General features: G+C 33.9%; 1 protein-coding gene and 1 long non-coding RNA gene across 30 annotated transcripts in view; one reads left to right on the top strand and one right to left on the bottom strand.

Annotated features, from left to right (window-relative positions):
• Positions 1-16,182, top strand: part of TENM3 (teneurin transmembrane protein 3) — a 1,586,501-nt gene that overhangs the window by 1,272,700 nt on the left and 297,619 nt on the right. For 5 of the 29 annotated variants that reach the window (XM_087874756.1, XM_087874753.1, XM_087874748.1 and 2 more), the window contains exon 1: positions 10,174-10,416. The exons of 9 other annotated variants lie outside the window; for them this stretch is intronic. The gene's annotated coding sequence lies outside the window, so the exon portion shown is untranslated. Of the gene's footprint in view, positions 1-10,146; positions 10,421-16,182 lie in introns of those variants that run through there. 15 more of the 29 variants (XM_087874757.1, XM_087874754.1, XM_087874744.1 and 12 more) reach the window with 8 other exon arrangements.
• LOC117654585 (uncharacterized) lies at positions 9,779-11,930 on the bottom strand. The gene is made up of 2 exons (XR_004588334.2): positions 10,367-11,930; positions 9,779-9,976 (listed from the first exon to the last, which is right to left on the bottom strand). It is a non-coding gene; the product is annotated as an uncharacterized LOC117654585 (long non-coding RNA).

The raw sequence follows: 16,182 nt of genomic DNA, 5'->3' as shown, positions 1-16,182 counted from the left end.
TTATTAATTCCTCCAAGTATTGGCCAATAGTCATATTCAGGACAAGCCAGTCTCTTCTAGGTCAGGAGGGACTGGTAAAGTACTTGTAAGGGTTGCTGTGAGGACTGTTATGGATCCTTGGCTAGTAAAATCACTCAACTCCCTGCAAATTACATTCCAGTAGAGCAGGTCTTCTGGAGATAACTGAGGCACACTAGAATAGAATAGAATAGAATAGAATAGAATAGAATAGAATAGAATAGAATAGAATAGAATAGAATAGAATAGAATAGAATTCTTTATTGGTCAAGTGTGATTGGACACACAAAGAATTTGTCTCTGGTGTATAAGCTCCCAGTGTACATATAAACAGCAAGTAATCGGTCATAAGTCATACATCATAGTTACAATCATCAATCATGTTACAAACAAGCAATTAATAAGTTGTAAGAAACCAATAGGAGAAGATAGTAGGAAAGATGAGAAATGAGACAGTGCTATGGAAATTAAGTGTACAGCAGAGTGATGGCATGGGGTAAAAAACTATATTTATGTCTATTTATTATGGCATGCAATGCTCTATAGCAGCGTCCTGAGGGGAGAAGTTGAAATAGATTATGTACAGATGTGAGTGGTGTGTAGATATTTCCTCAGCCCTCTTTCTGGTTTGTGCAGTATATAGATCATCAATGGATGGCAGGCTGTTTTTTTCTGCAGTCCTAACTATCCATTGAAGTCCGTACCTCCCTGTTTGGTTGCTATGCCAAACCAGACAATTATTGAGGTACAAATGACAGACTCAATAATTCCTCTATAGAACTGTATCAGCAGATCCTTGGGCAATCTGAGCTTTCTGAGTTGACACAGGAAAAACATTCTTTTTGTGCCTTTTTAATGATGGTTCTAATGTTAGGTGTGTCCATTTCAAGTCTTTGGAGATAATACATCAATTGTGCCCATTTCTGGAGTAGGAGACCCTGTTCATGATCACTAACATCTTATTTGCCTCCTGATTAGACTACTGTAACATGGTTTATATGGCGCCACCCTTGGGAACTTCAGTTGACCCATAATGCAATGGCATGTATAACATGACTGTATTTCATTTTGCCCTTGCAACATTGCTACTTCATGAGCTGCACTGCTTCCAGTTGACTTACAGTCAGGTCCAGAAATATTGGGACATCGACACAATTCTAACATCTTTGGCTCTATACACCACCACAATGGAGTTGGAATGAAACAAACACAATGTGCGTTAACTGCAGACTGTCAGCTTTAATTTGAGGGTATGTACATCCAACTCAGATTAACGGTGTAGGATTTACAGCAGTTTGCATATGTGCCTCCCACTTGTTAAGGGACCAAAAGTAATGGGACAGAATAATAATCATAAATCAAACTTTCCCTTCTTAATACTTGGTTGCAAATCCTTTGCAGTCAATCACAGCCTGAAGTCTGGAATGCATAGACATCACCAGACACTGGGTTTCATCCCTGGTGATGCTCTGCCAGGCCTCTACTGTAACTGTCTTCAGTTCCTGCTTGTTTTGGGGGCATTTTCCCTTCAGTTTTGTCTTCAGCAAGTGAAATGCATGCTCAATGGGGTTCAGGTCAGGTGATTGACTTGGCCATTGCATAACATTCCATTTCTGTCCCTTCAAAAACTCTTTGGTTGCTTTTGCAGTATGCTTTGGGTCATTGTCCATCTGCACTGTGAAGCGCCGTCCAATGAGTTCTGCAGCATTTGGCTGAATGTGAGCAGATAATATTGCCCGAAACACTTCAGAATTCATCCTGCTGCTTTTGTCAGCAGTCACATCATCAATAAATACAAGAGAACCAGTTCCATTGGCAGCCATACATGCCCACGCCATGACACTACCACCACCATGCTTCACTGATGAGGTGGTATGCTTAGGATCATGAGCAATTCCTTTCCTTCTCCATACTCTTCTCTTCCCATCACTCTGGTACAAGTTGATCTTGGTCTTATCTGTCCACAGGATCTTGTTCCAGAACTGTGAAGGCTTTGTTAGATGTTGTTTGGCAAACTCTAATCTGGCCTTCCTGTTTTTGAGGCTCACCAATGGTTTACATCTTGTGGCGAACCCTCTGTATTCACTCTGGTGAAGTCTTCTCTTGATTGTTGACTTCGACACACATACACCTACCTCCTGGAGAGTGTTCTTGATCTGGCCAACTATTGTGAAGGGTGTTTTCTTCACCAGGGAAAGAATTCTTCGGTCATCCACCACACTTGTTTTCCATGGTCTCCCAGGTCTTTTGGTGTTGCTGAGCTCACCGGTGCATTCCTTCTTTTTGAGAATGTTTCAAACAGTTGTTTTGGCCACGCCTAATGTTCTTGCTATCTCTCTGATGGGTTTGTTTTGTTTCTTCAGCCTAATGATGGCTTGCTTCACTGATAGTGACAGCTCTTTGGATCTCATCTTGAGAGTTGACAGCAACAGATTCCAAATGCAAATAGCACACTTGAAATGAACTCTGGGCCTTTTATCTGCACATTGTAATTGGGGTAATGAGGGAATATCACACACCTGGCCATGGAACAGCTGAGAAGCCAATTGTCCCATTACTTTTGGTCCCTTAACAAGTGGGAGGCACATATACAAACTGCTGTAAGTCCTACACTGTTCACCTGAGTTGGATGTACATACCCTCAAATTAAAGCTGACAGTCTGCAGTTAACGCATATTGTATTTGTTTCATTCCAACTCCATTGTGGTGGTGTATAGAGCCAAAGATGTTAGAATTGTGTTGATGTCTCAATATTTCTGGACCTGACTGTACATGTGGATTCAGGATGCTGGTTATTACCTTTAAAGCCCTACATGGCATGGGATAGCGGTAGTTGATAAATAATATCCTTTACTTCTGCTTTCAATACACATGGCCAAACGAGCGTTTGGAGTACAGTTTCTCTACTGGTTTACCATGAAACCTGTTACAGGAATATTTTGGAATCTCTTTTACAAAACCTAGGATCTGTAAAAAAAAATTAGAGAAAAACCTGACCACTTGATATTACATTACCAAAAGCTATGTGATTTTTTTTAAAGACAATATAGAAATACAATATGAACTTGTCATTTGTTCTTCATTATAAAAAATGTTGAAATGTTTATAGCTTTTTTTTAATGCTTGGAAAGAATGGAGATTAACAGGTGAATTGATATGAAATAATGTAAAAGCTGCCGTAAAGGCCTTTTAGCTTCGTCTATCAAACCTGTGCTTTATTCTACTGCATGGATGACTGGGGTTTATTGAGAATTTCTAAACAGATAATTTTGCAGTGAATGGATTATGACTTGACAGTGTGCCAGTATCAGCTTGGCCAATGCTGCTGAGCAAATTTGAGAATGAAGGTGCAGAAAGGTTTAACATCAAGAGTATCTTTCACTCTGCCAGGTTTTGTCAATTTTAGTATGAACATGATTTTGCTCAAATTATCTAAATGGGCAGGGGCACTATTCTGAGAGCATCACCTGCTCTTTTATATTAAAATGGAGACTTAAGGGGAAAGATAACATTACTGTTTATAGAGTCACAAAGTCCCCTGGTGTTTCTGGATTATGGCCATATTTTGCTGACTACGTTCTGATAGTGTGTTTCACAAAATAGGCTTGGGTTTTTGTTTTTTTGTGTTTTATTTTGTAAGAATACTTCTTTTAGTAAGCCAGTCTTGGACTGAATTGGACTACATTGGGAAATATTCACTGTTTAGGACCAATTTCATAACTAATTAGGTGACACATAATGCAGCTTCCATCACCAAGAAGCAGCCTCTGCTTATAGACAAGCTAAGGCAATTTTGAGTAGAATATTTCCAAAGGAGTAGCTATGTTATTTTTTTGCAGCATTTATTAATAATCTTATACAACTTCAAATATTAACAAACTTAATATCTCAAAGGTTTGTGAATTGGGGCCATTTGGGGTAGGTGAGAATAAAAAAAGACTTTAATTCTAAATTAGTATGTTCTTGGTGCAGTTAAGTAGTGCAGCTAAGAATGATAGTTCATATGCTGATAAGAAAGGAATCAAGAGATAAGAAATATCTGGATGCTTGCCTTTTTTTTGACAGGATTGGAAGGTCAGTTTTTCCTTAAAGCAACTGACATTCTGTTTGCTTTATCCATAGATGGTGAGTATATAGATTAGCTTGAAAGCATGCTCATAGTTCAAACAGACAGACACAACTACACATCTCAAATGGAGCTCTTCAGTGCTAGCTTTTCTGATCTTGAGATATAGTATCTGAATTATGATCTTCAGCATTGCATCTATGTTTGTCTATGATAATTTCTACACAAATAGATAAGAAATTCCTTTTTAATAGTGTCAGGGATTATTATAAGCATTTTGGTTGTTCCGGCTTTTTCAGAAATTAAGAAAACATAAACATGTAATTTACTGAGTGTAACACAATTCTAGCATTATTTCCTAGAGTCAGTAAAGAAGTGATAGAGATGTCTGAAGGTTAATATGTCTGTATATGCCTAGTTGTGTTAATATAGTATTTTGAGAGAATCTTTTAATTCACAAAAAAAGATTGGATAAGCAAGTAATATTTTGTAAATCACCTGCTTCTAGCATCCTCTTTCTTTCCAACTGTGCTTCCAGGCATGATAGAGAGCTGCAGTTCAATCTGATTGTTTTAAAATGCCAATGACAAAAAAAAAGGAAACTGGATAATAGAATAATGTAGAAAAGTAGGTGACTAATATATCTTTCATTGATAAGGGCAATCATTCTGGGAGAACACCTACAACATACACTTAAAATTTCAAATGTATATTCCAGTTGTATTTAAAAGTACAATTACAAAGATAAAATAATAAAAATAGAAATAGAAAATGCAGAAAAGAACAAAATAGAAAAATGGAAAAGAGGGAAAAAATAAGAATAAAGGAAAACAAATATATAAAATGATTTCCGCCTTCATCACAACAAATATAAACTATCTATTTATAAACAGCTCCTTAAAGCCTTCTTGTTCAGTCCTGATCCGTATACCGTCATTAAGGATTAGCAGATACCAAATACCAAATACATATCTTAACCTTGCTTAAATAAACCAACTTTAAATTCCTTCCTTTTATTTTTAAGTCTTTCATCCCTTCAAATAATATTCTAGAATTTGATTTCTTTTCATTTTATTTTGTCCTTTCTTACAAAATTCTTCAAAACTTTAACAAGCTCCTTTTGTAAATCCAATGTAAGAGTGTTATCCAGCTCACTTATATGGTTTGTTGTTTGCATCTTCCTTTTAATTATGAAGACATGAGCCGGCTTCATTTGTATGTCCATTGTGGAATTTTAAAATCCAATTATAGATCAATCTTGGTCTTTTCTAGTAAAACTTGTTCATCTTCCATAACATATTTTAGACACAGTCCTTCTATAAAAGCAGACACTCTTAAAATTAACTTCTGGTTCCATTGTTCAAAACTATCTTCCAGTATGTTCAGTGTTAAAATATTTTGCTCCATTTTGCTCTTATTTAAGTGTTTTTCTCCTTTAATTGCAATATTTAGTTCATTCTGGTTCCCTCTACTGTTCAACCTTCAAAGTCTCATCCTATCATATTTTAAGAGAATTTAGAACAAAAGCATTTTCCCATGGGAAAGTTTCCTATAATTAATACAAAATCTTATTTCAAGACCATCTGGGCTGTTAGTTTGTAACTTTCCAAAATCAAAGTTCTAATCATCCTTTTGCTGTTTATTTGAAAAGAAAAAAAATTAAAATTTTCAACTTGTATTTAAAAGTTATTTTGCTAAGGATTGAAGGAAACTTGCCTGGTTCTGTAAAATTTATCAATCCAAAGTTTCCTCATATCTGAAAAACAATGAATAAGCAATCACCGACAGTGATTGGAAAGGGAAGTATATAAACCCAGTGTCAGTTTGAGGAATAAAATAACTATTCTCTCATCTCCCAGATCCCTAAACCTGCTGGTAATTCCTTTCTTGCAGTCTCCCTGTGAGAAGCAACTGCCTGGAGCACTTCCAGGCTATTTCAAGTAGTATACTTGTCTGGAGAGGAGTTAAGAGCTGATCTATTCATCAGTCTACTCTTCATTCTGCTGTGGCTATCAGCTTTACTTTTAGCAGATCCATCTTAACTTCACCATTTCTTCCCCTAAAGTCTAATTTCCAAATGTATATTCTAATTTATCCTGAATACTGAGATCACTCTCTCTCTCTCTGTCTCTCTCACACACACACACACACACTTTTATTTGGGCCGGTTTTTATTACTTAAGCTAGTAGATATTATATAAATGAACTGATATGTAATCTAACAAACTTGATGTTGAAATGGCTCCCTGAAATTAATGAGAAGTGCATTTGTATGAACTTTGAGTGTATGCTAAATCTCCTTTTGTTTAAAAAAAAAATGTCCAGTTCCTTGGTCTAGAAGCCATGATTGAAGCAAAGTAAACATATTTCTAGAACATCCTGCACCCCCCTGCCCACAACCACAGGCTTTTTCTTAAGAGCCTGAAGACCTGGCTTTGCCAGTTGACCTGGGGATCCAATGGGGGAATACCACACTGGAGATGACTAATAAAAGACCTCACCTCACCCCATGCAGCCTGCTCTTCCCCTGCCTATCTTTCAATCATATTGCTGTAATTTAATTATTTTTATTTTTTTTTGTTTTACTATTGTTAAATTTACATTTTTATAATTTTATGTTTTTACTGCTGCAAGTAACCTAGATTAGCCCCAAAGTAAAATGGACAGCACATAAATTTAATAAATAATAATTTCTGATTGCAGAATTAGGCCATATACAAACTTTCATAGTTGTGCTTACTAAGAAAGGCTATGCAAGGTCACAGATGGTCTTTTTTCTTTGTAATGGTCAGAGGGAAGGATAAATGTTAGTGTGCATCTCAACACAGAAAATGTAATTGTTTTACTATGATATAATGATAGATCAATGCAAATGAATTCTATCACATTGCTCTAATTTGCAGAAAAAGGTATTACTAATATTCACCAATTTCCAGAAGGCTGAAGCAGAAATATGAGAAGTTGCCTCTGCCTGTCCCATATATCTCCTAAGTTATCTGTCATCCAGAGAAGTGGGGGAGAATCAATTTTAACTAATATGCAAGGTGTGGTTTGTAAGGTAAACCAAGATTTGTGAAGTTTTGGCAATGGTATTTTGTTGATTCCCCATCTTCCCATGAAGTCACAAGAGCCTTGCAATAATAATGAAATACATGTACATCAAATCTCCATCTATCCTTTCTCCCATTTTTTTTTATTTTAGAAACATTTATTTTGTTTCTTTGTCCTTTTCATAATTTTATTTTGCCCATTAGCTATCTCTGTACCATAACTTCCTTTCATCTTCTGATAATCTTTTCATAATATATTGCTTCATATAATTTATTTCTGTAAGTCTTTCCACCTGCCAAAATCCTTTTGTCTAGGATTATAGTAGCTTTCCCAATGGCATTGAGAGATTTCTGTCTGCTCTTTCTTTGACATTACCAGAGCCTCCAGCCTTTACAAGATGGAGCTTGTCAGAACTATGACGTCTTAATATTGTTTATTCTATAAACAAAAAAACCTAGGTTTATGCTAGATTAGAATAATATGTTTGGGTTAATTTAAGGAATTTAAAATGCAACCATGATAAATGACCTGTGTTCTTTATTCTTATTATTTGCTTGAAAGCCAAAAGCAAGGAATTTAATCATTTTAACATTTCTTTTCATAATTATGACTAATAGTTAAATTATATTAATTGGTAAGAATTATGTTATTTAGTAATGATTAAGACACTTTTTAGATAATTTTGAGTCTCTATTTTAAATTTAGTATGTGATGTTTTCATGCACTGAATATTTTGGGAATTTAAGGTGTTCATTGACAGTTGAAGAGATGTTGGTAAATTATCTTTATGTTGGTGATTGCCTGACTTCTGGATAGAAAATGAAAAAAAGCTGTCATAGAATGTTCATAAATACATTGGTATTTATGAATCTGAATTGTATTTTGAAGTATTTGAAAATATTTCCAAATTTGGGAAATTCTTAGTAACATACACATAAAGAACAACATAAAGAACAGAGAATTTCAGAATGTGAGGATATTCATTTTGAAAAAATAATTATAAACCTCAAATGTATGAAAATAGCCCCTCCAACTCATGTGAAACCAATGGAAAAACATAATAGAGACAAACTTAATTTACATGTAGTAGTAAGTATGTTGTTTACTTGCAAAAAGTTGAGATGAAACAATTAGATGAACAAGCGAAGAAAAGGTTTTCTTCGCTTGTTCATCTAATCTAGGAAACCATCTAAGAAGCCATATAAATTATACAATCAAGGAAAAAAATTATAAATAATAAAAAACAGGTAAATAACATAGCATTTACAAATATGATAAAGCTATGATTTTCCATGTTCGTAAGAAATTTATTCAATGGTTAAATTATTAATCCTCAAAAATCAGTTGATGCAGAATACAAATATTAGGATTACCAAGCAATGCAGTATACATCATAGAATAAAATTATGAGATAATGAATTATGATATTTTTAAAAGAAAATTTTTAAAGCAAAATGTTTAAATGTTCCTGTTGTAAATTAGTGGCAAGAGCTGTACAGCCCCCTGTTGGTTGATCAAATTTGGGTGGGGGAATAAACATAAATTGAGCAATGTACACACATATGAGCTAATTCATACAGTGTTCGTGCCAATAATTGATATGTTTCTAATTGAGGTTGATTTTAGCCAAATAATTTAGAAAGAACAGTATTAGAAAGTTAAATTTAACTAAATAAAAACACTTGATATATTATCTAGGAATAGTGTATAAATAACACAATTGCCCTGTTCCTCCAGAAGAATCAGTGCTTGACTTGCACAAATCTTTCTCCACTCAAACAGGAAGTGAAACAGAACCAAGATCTGTTAATAGTCCCACGTTTATGACTAAGATCTGGGGCTGCAGGTATTCCGAAGGCAAAAGGCCTTTTCCTCGATTATTCTTATGGATCCACAACCCTGTAACCTTCAAAAATATTGCTATGGGCTTCCAATGGGTTTTCCTTACTTCCTGGGGATAAACCCTTCGTTATAGCAATATTCTGGATAGTTTCAGGTTTTTTTGTTTCATCTCAGCTCCTTTAAATTTTTGTAAAATTCCAACTCTGATTCTGTATTTGCAGTGCTGATAGATCTGTGTCAATAATTCTCAAGAGAATTAAGCATTTATATTAATCCTGTTCTTTAATCCATTTTGCATTTTCTGCACCAGCTCAAAACACTTTTATTAGGGCTACTATATTTGGTCTGCAGAAATCTGGAGGACCTGGCAAGAGAGTCTTGGACGGGTGGTCCTTTTTGTTTTCTTTTTTGTGGCCCTAAGCTATTTGTTGGTTATCCTGATTTCTGCAGCCAGAAATGGTAGCCTAACGTAATATAACCTAGATCGATGCCAATGCTACAGGATCAGAAAGGCAAATGCTACGGGATCAGATAATCAGTTTGTGATCATCACGTATCTTTAAGGCTGTTTGTTGTCTGAGTAGCGCAGAAACCCGAACCCGCCAGGCACGGATCTCGAGCCTTAAATTTGCGATTCTTCCACAGTCCCCAATCAAAGGAGTTCTCCAAGGCGCCCATTGGGAAGAACGGACTCCTGCAATTTCAGACTGTCGGAGAAAATAATTATTAACGCTCAAAGAATTAAGTACTTTGAGAGATGCATAGTCGCTTAAAAAAAAAAAAAGGAACAACCCAAGCATCCATCTTTATCAGATATTTAATTTGTTGTCCTTTTTATAATTTGACACTTTTGCTCTGCCACAAAAGACCAATTTTATTTTGCCTTCCAAAGCTTTCCCTGTTCCGGCTGCTCTTTATGCAATAGGTGCTGCTGGGATGCAGTCCTTCAGTGCGATAGCTTATCTTGGGGTCGGGGGCTCCGCCAGTCTCTGCACACATCTGAAAGAAGCGGGGAGGTTCGTTTGGGGGAGACGAAAAAGCGCGAGCGGCTTTGGCCGTGCTCAGAACTCCGTCCTCTTACGGCAGTCCGAGGAAATGGGGAGCAGGAGGCGCCCCGTGGCTTGGCAAGGGTTAAGCGATGCCAACCCCGCCCCCTCCCCTGCTTGGATGTAAACAGAGGAGCCTCAGCCTATCATGTCTGATTGCTGTTCGGTGCCTGAAGAGAAAGCCAGGCTCTGTAACATGATACATTATAGACTGATTCAACTTGGAAGGGCTGCGCTCAGCTCGTCACATCCAGAAGGCGGAATCACCACGGAAAGGTGGGTGACTGAAAAGCTACCCTTCTTTGACCTTACAGCCGAGCCGGGATAAAGTGCGAATACTTACTTCGAGAAGATCCACTTAAAACATTCAAAAACAGAAGCGCTAGTGCTGCTGTAGGTAAATGTGCGGATTTTTCTCCCCTTCTCCTTTTATGTATGTTTGTTCCGATGCGGTGTTACAGAATGGGAGGAGGAGGCTGCTCTTCTCTTGGAATCGGTGCAGAGGCAATATTAGCGTTGGAAATGAGGTGGCTTGTTAACCCCTGAAGAGCTAGATGGAGATCTAGCAAAGGCGAAGCTTAACTTTACCTATTTCTCAACGTGCTAATGCTCTTACGAAAAGCTCTCCGGTTACTTAAGCGGCTCTTCTTTTCGTACAGGACTTTAACATTCAAAGAATTCGTGAACGGGTGTGTTGATTAAAAAAAACCCGCAAATTATTGCATTCAAATCTTAGAATAGGAAATCTAGTCTTCACCGCTTTCTGATTTAGCCAAAATTGGGTTGAGTTCCTTAGGCTTTTGGACTTGATTAGTGCGAACGTATATCGGCATTCTCAAAGGGTAGTAAATATTTCTAATAAAGGAATCGGCTGCCTGTAAAAATAACGGACCTCACCGTACAGCACTGTTTAGCATACTGCTGTTTTTTTTTTTTTAAAAAAACTGTAATAAAGAGAAAAAGTAATTAAATATATAAATCCAACTTTATAAACGCAAATACAGTGTACTTCTATATAATATCTGAAAATGTTGATTTAGAAATAATTATTAAGTATTGCCAGGAAATCTAGGACATTTATTATGCTACTTGAAAGGGGGAGAAGCATGTCGTATTTTCCACTCCACACTTGCAAATCCAATGTTCTTATTTATAATTCTCTTTTCTTTTTTCTCATAACAGACATGGAATATGCAGACTATGTGATCCTGTCACAAAGTCATTCTGTTTATAAAGCTTAATATAATTTCATTCATTGCCCCAAAATTGTGTAGCTGTAGACTTGATCCCTTTCCACTGAAGTGGAAATACTTTCAGTAATTGAAAACAGATTCATGTCTGGAATTGTATAAACCACAGTTCTTGTTTTCAAAAATAAATCTTTTGTTCTCCAATTCTGAATGTTTGACTAAAGCGTTAAAAATTCATTGTTTTGTACAATCTTTATGAAATGAAAAATATTTAAAAGAAAACATAAGAATTCATCTGATTTTGAACAGCCATTCAGTAATCATAAAATATGTATTGATTTTTTTTTTTTAAACTTATATTAACATCTCATGTTATGTGCATTTAAAGGAGTACTTTTAATACATTTTATCATTCCCCCAATGCAAATGGAAGTACATACTGATTTAAAAGTGGGGAACCTTTAGAGGATTTGATGGGATACTGATCTACTTCACTACAGACGTAGACAGCTGCTCTTAATTAACTTTGCTTCAGTTTCCTGGGCATCATTCTTGAAAACTACTCTTTCCAAGATGTTTTTTAGTTAGTTCAAGAATAGTTCAGTTTAAACTTTGTGGGCCTTCAGGCAAAAACTAATCCCTGCAAACTAACCTGTTCAGGAATTTGAAAAGCAGAGAACAATAGACTTACTTTACTGCAGAAGTAGAAAGAAACAAAATAAATGAATAAAATTATGTACGAAAAGTTGCTAGTTGGAATATTCTGTACATAGCATATTATACATAGTGTATTCTTTATGCTTATTGTATCATGGAATGAATCACTATTACTTTTTTATATATAATAATGCAAAAAGGTGTGTGCACATTTTTGCATTATTATACATAACTGCTAACGCTTCTAAATACTATTTGATGGCCTACTGAATAGTTGATTTTGAAATTACTGTGCAGAAATAGCACAATGTATAGAAGCACATTTAGATGGACGTTTTTTTCCTTCATTTTAATATATCTAAACATTCATGTTAATGAAATAATTCATATATCTATTTTATGCATTTTCCTTGTTGCAAATATTTCTAGAGAAAAGTACCAGTTAATCCAAATTATTTGTAATCAGGAATAGGAGAAAACAGCTTGTTTAGACATTTCATTTCATTTTATCTATATCTTTATCTTTTTATCTATACATATAATAAATATGGTGGAAGTTTGCGTTCCCTTCCACAGAATGCTGAAGAAGCAGATTCAAAAAAGTGGGATCTAAAATGAATGCATTTTACACATTGTGATAATAGCTGTCTAAATACAATGATCTGGATAATTAATGCCACATGACATATTGCATGTTTCACTCAGGTATTCATTCCTCTATAGAAGAGAATGGTTGCTAAGTATCCATCACCACTGGAAGTAATATAAAAGGACAGAATTTTAGATCCATATTTTTGCATTTGTTACTGTGCAATTAGTAGAGGAAAGGTTTCAGAATTAAGAATTACATTTTGAAATACAACTTGGTAACTCGTACTTTTAAGTAATATTTCTACAAACATATATGCTGGATAGTGAAACAGAATATGGCCATTTTTAATAGGAACTTTGTTTTTCCCATACTATAACAAAGTGTTAATGTGAGAGAGCACAATCTACTGTAAAGATTTTCAGTTGACCTGCTTAAATCACACTGAAAAGAATGAATAGAACAGCAGCAGACCTTAGTAAGCAGAACCCTATTTGAAAAGCCTATAAGCCTATATATTTTATTTTAGATTGGTTAGAAATAAAAATTATTATTTTTATATTGTTAACTCTTGAAGTCATATGTTGATAATATTAATCAAAATAGTTTCTTTCCAGATCTTTTTTATTCTAAATCCTGAAAACTGGAATTTGAAATGTTTAAAAATCACTATTTAGATTGATTAATCTTCTAAATATCATTGTTTATTAAAACTTAAATACGTAAAGTTACACTAAATCTTTTTCTGTTGGGGAAATCTCGAGACATTCATATATTAGAAGTACATCCCCATTTTTTTGTATATGCATTCTGTTCAGAGCTGTAATTGCAGAGCTAAAGAGAAATATGTGTTGCATACACATGTACATATAAAATCCTTTAGAATTGTTGGAGAACCAATTTTATATTTTGAATTCTGTAGTTTGAAAGTCTGTGTACCTTCAAAAGTATCCAAGAAAGGATGGATGGGTGTGTGTGTGTATATGCATTATAGGTATATGTATGTACATATATATTTTATACACATGCGCACAAATATAAATTTACAATCAGACATCATGGGAAGCCATATTTCATATTGAATATCCAAGATGGACAAGCAAATTTAAAATAGTTTGATAGGGTCATGTGAAATCAAATGGAATAAAGCCCACTACTAAATATAAATTAATTTTGTGGATTCTAAATAAATTTATAAGTATAAAGCTGCATGGATTTTAATGGATTTGATTTCCATACCAAATGCCTTTAGGATTAGATAGTAGTTGGTGCATGTGATTTCGTTTTACTATATTTATAGAATAAGCGGCAAGTAACAAATTCCTTTAAGAAAATTATATTTGGACTCCTCATTAGCTTCACTTTTTAATGCTTTATAATTGTAAATAATTATAGTATTTTTATTTAACATCTGTAAAGAAATAACAGAGTTAGTATAACTACCACTTGTGTATGAGTGAGCGCAACAAACATCACAGAACAGTAGAAACTGCTTCTCAAAATTTTCTTGAGTTTCAAAATTATTTTTGAGCAATAGAAAATTAGAATAAGAAAAGGAAATAATTTGGATACTATTCCGAAAATCACTTGATTATGGACCAGTTTGAATATAAACTTGGGCTTGCTTTGTTTTGGAAAACAAGAGAAATATGTTTTACTAAATATAACAGATTTTTATTTCTGTTTTTATATCATTTTCTAATACTTGTTCTTGATTCTACTGATTTTCAACTAAGCTGCTTTTTATGTTTATTGATTTTCTTTTTAGACTTTTCTCTCAAACTATAACTTACAATACGTTCAACATATTTTAGGCCCAGGTTCTGTTGACTATGATTAGCTGTGCAGTTCTCAGGTTTTTGGCTATAATTCCTGAAGTGTAAACTAAGAAACAGGATTTGGTAAAACTTTTGAGGTAATTTTGATTATTTTTTAAATATATTATAGCCCTCTTAAAAACATATATTTAGTCAAAAGGCATAGTGGAATTAAAAAAAAATGGGTAAAAGTCTCACCTAACTATAAATATATATAATGTTTTCTTTTTTTCTTTTTAGTTTGTAGATTAGATGTGAACCTATTAAAGAATTAGGATGTGCTTCAAAATAAGCTTAGAATGTGCTGCTTTATATAGTTTACATTAAATTCTTGAACAGTTGTTAATTTTTATACTATACTATTAGTGTACCTCAAATTAAGTAGTATTTTATACTGCTATTTCTAATGTTCTAATTTTTATTGAACATATTCACTTTTAGTCATAAACCATTCTTTCCTGGGAACTGTAAAATGTACCTGAGAGCATTTTTAATAGTTCTTTTTAAGTAAAACGAAAGTAAGTATTAATTTTGTTGGTTAAATGTTATACTGTCCATTATTGCAAAACACACAACAATGTGCCCTGAAAAGTTTGTCTTTCAGTTTTTGTGATAATAAAGCTAGCTAGCATATCTCATTAATTCTGAAAGACCAAAGTGGTTAAACAAGTTGTTTAAATTTATGATGACACTCAATGCAAATGCAAATGAGGTAAATAAATAAATAAGCAGAAGAATGATTGGTGAAGATAAACTTGGTATGGCTTTTTATTGTAGTTTCATTAGGCCTGTGTCATAGAATTCAACCTGTCATAGAATTCAACTTGTTGTTTTAGTTTTTTATTTCTCTTGGTCATACTTAATTAATAAGTTGAAAATAGAAGTAAATATTTTCTTTCTATGCTTTATTACTCGAAAAATGATTTTCTTTAACTTTTCAAACTGAGACCAGTTGATCAGTTTATATCTGCTCTAAAGATAACAATTCATTATCATATACTTACTGCCATTTTTCATATATGGAAAAGATAAGGAGAACATTAGCTGTTTTGGTTGCCCATGTAAGATTTTCATCTACAAATATGAAAGTATGGTTACTTGGAGATTATTCAAGTTAATATTGAATCAGTATTAAAATGTGGCTGTTCCTATTTAATAATATTTAAAAGCAATATTTAAAAACAGATTGTATTTGCACTTCTAGGCATGTACGTTATAAATTCTGGCACTTTAATTGAAACTTAAACATAACAGACTTAACTAGTCTCCTTCCAAATTTCAGAAGTCATTTAGGCGTTTTTGTGAACTTTAGATTCACAAACCATGTTTAGTCAATTGTGAGTGACAGGTGAATTCTCATTAAAACCTTAACTGACTTAACATTTCAGATATCTAAAAAGTATTTGAAAGCTATAGTATCTCAGCTTTCAGGAGTATATTTAAATAATTTATTAAATGAATATGACCCAGATGCTTATAAACTTTGTACTGTTAGCTGTAGTTGTTACGCACATATAAAGTTGATGTTTTTTTATCTTCAATATTGAATAAACAACAGTTGAATTATTTAAATTAAAAAATACACTGTAATTAATAATGTTGAGCAGAATGTAACATGGATAAAATTATTTTATGAAGTAATTTAGATTTGTTTTTCAATCATAAAAATATCCCATTATGAACAGAGATTATCGGAACCATTTTCATTTTTTATACTGAAGGAGAATAATTCTTATCACTAATTAAACATATTTCTTAACTCTGTTAATTAGATGGAAATGTATTATCTGAGGCACTGGGATTTATATGGCTGTTTAAAAGCTTTGGATACAGACCTTGAAACCCCTCTCAATGTTGTCCACATTGTAACTTTAATAGATTGGAGAAAATGTACATACTAGTAATT

Source organism: Pantherophis guttatus, chromosome 8 (assembly GCF_059756535.1).
Source record: "Pantherophis guttatus breed Tessera chromosome 8, ASM5975653v1, whole genome shotgun sequence".
Taxonomy (NCBI): Eukaryota; Metazoa; Chordata; class Lepidosauria; order Squamata; family Colubridae; genus Pantherophis; species Pantherophis guttatus.
This window is presented reverse-complemented; position numbering and strand designations above follow the sequence as displayed.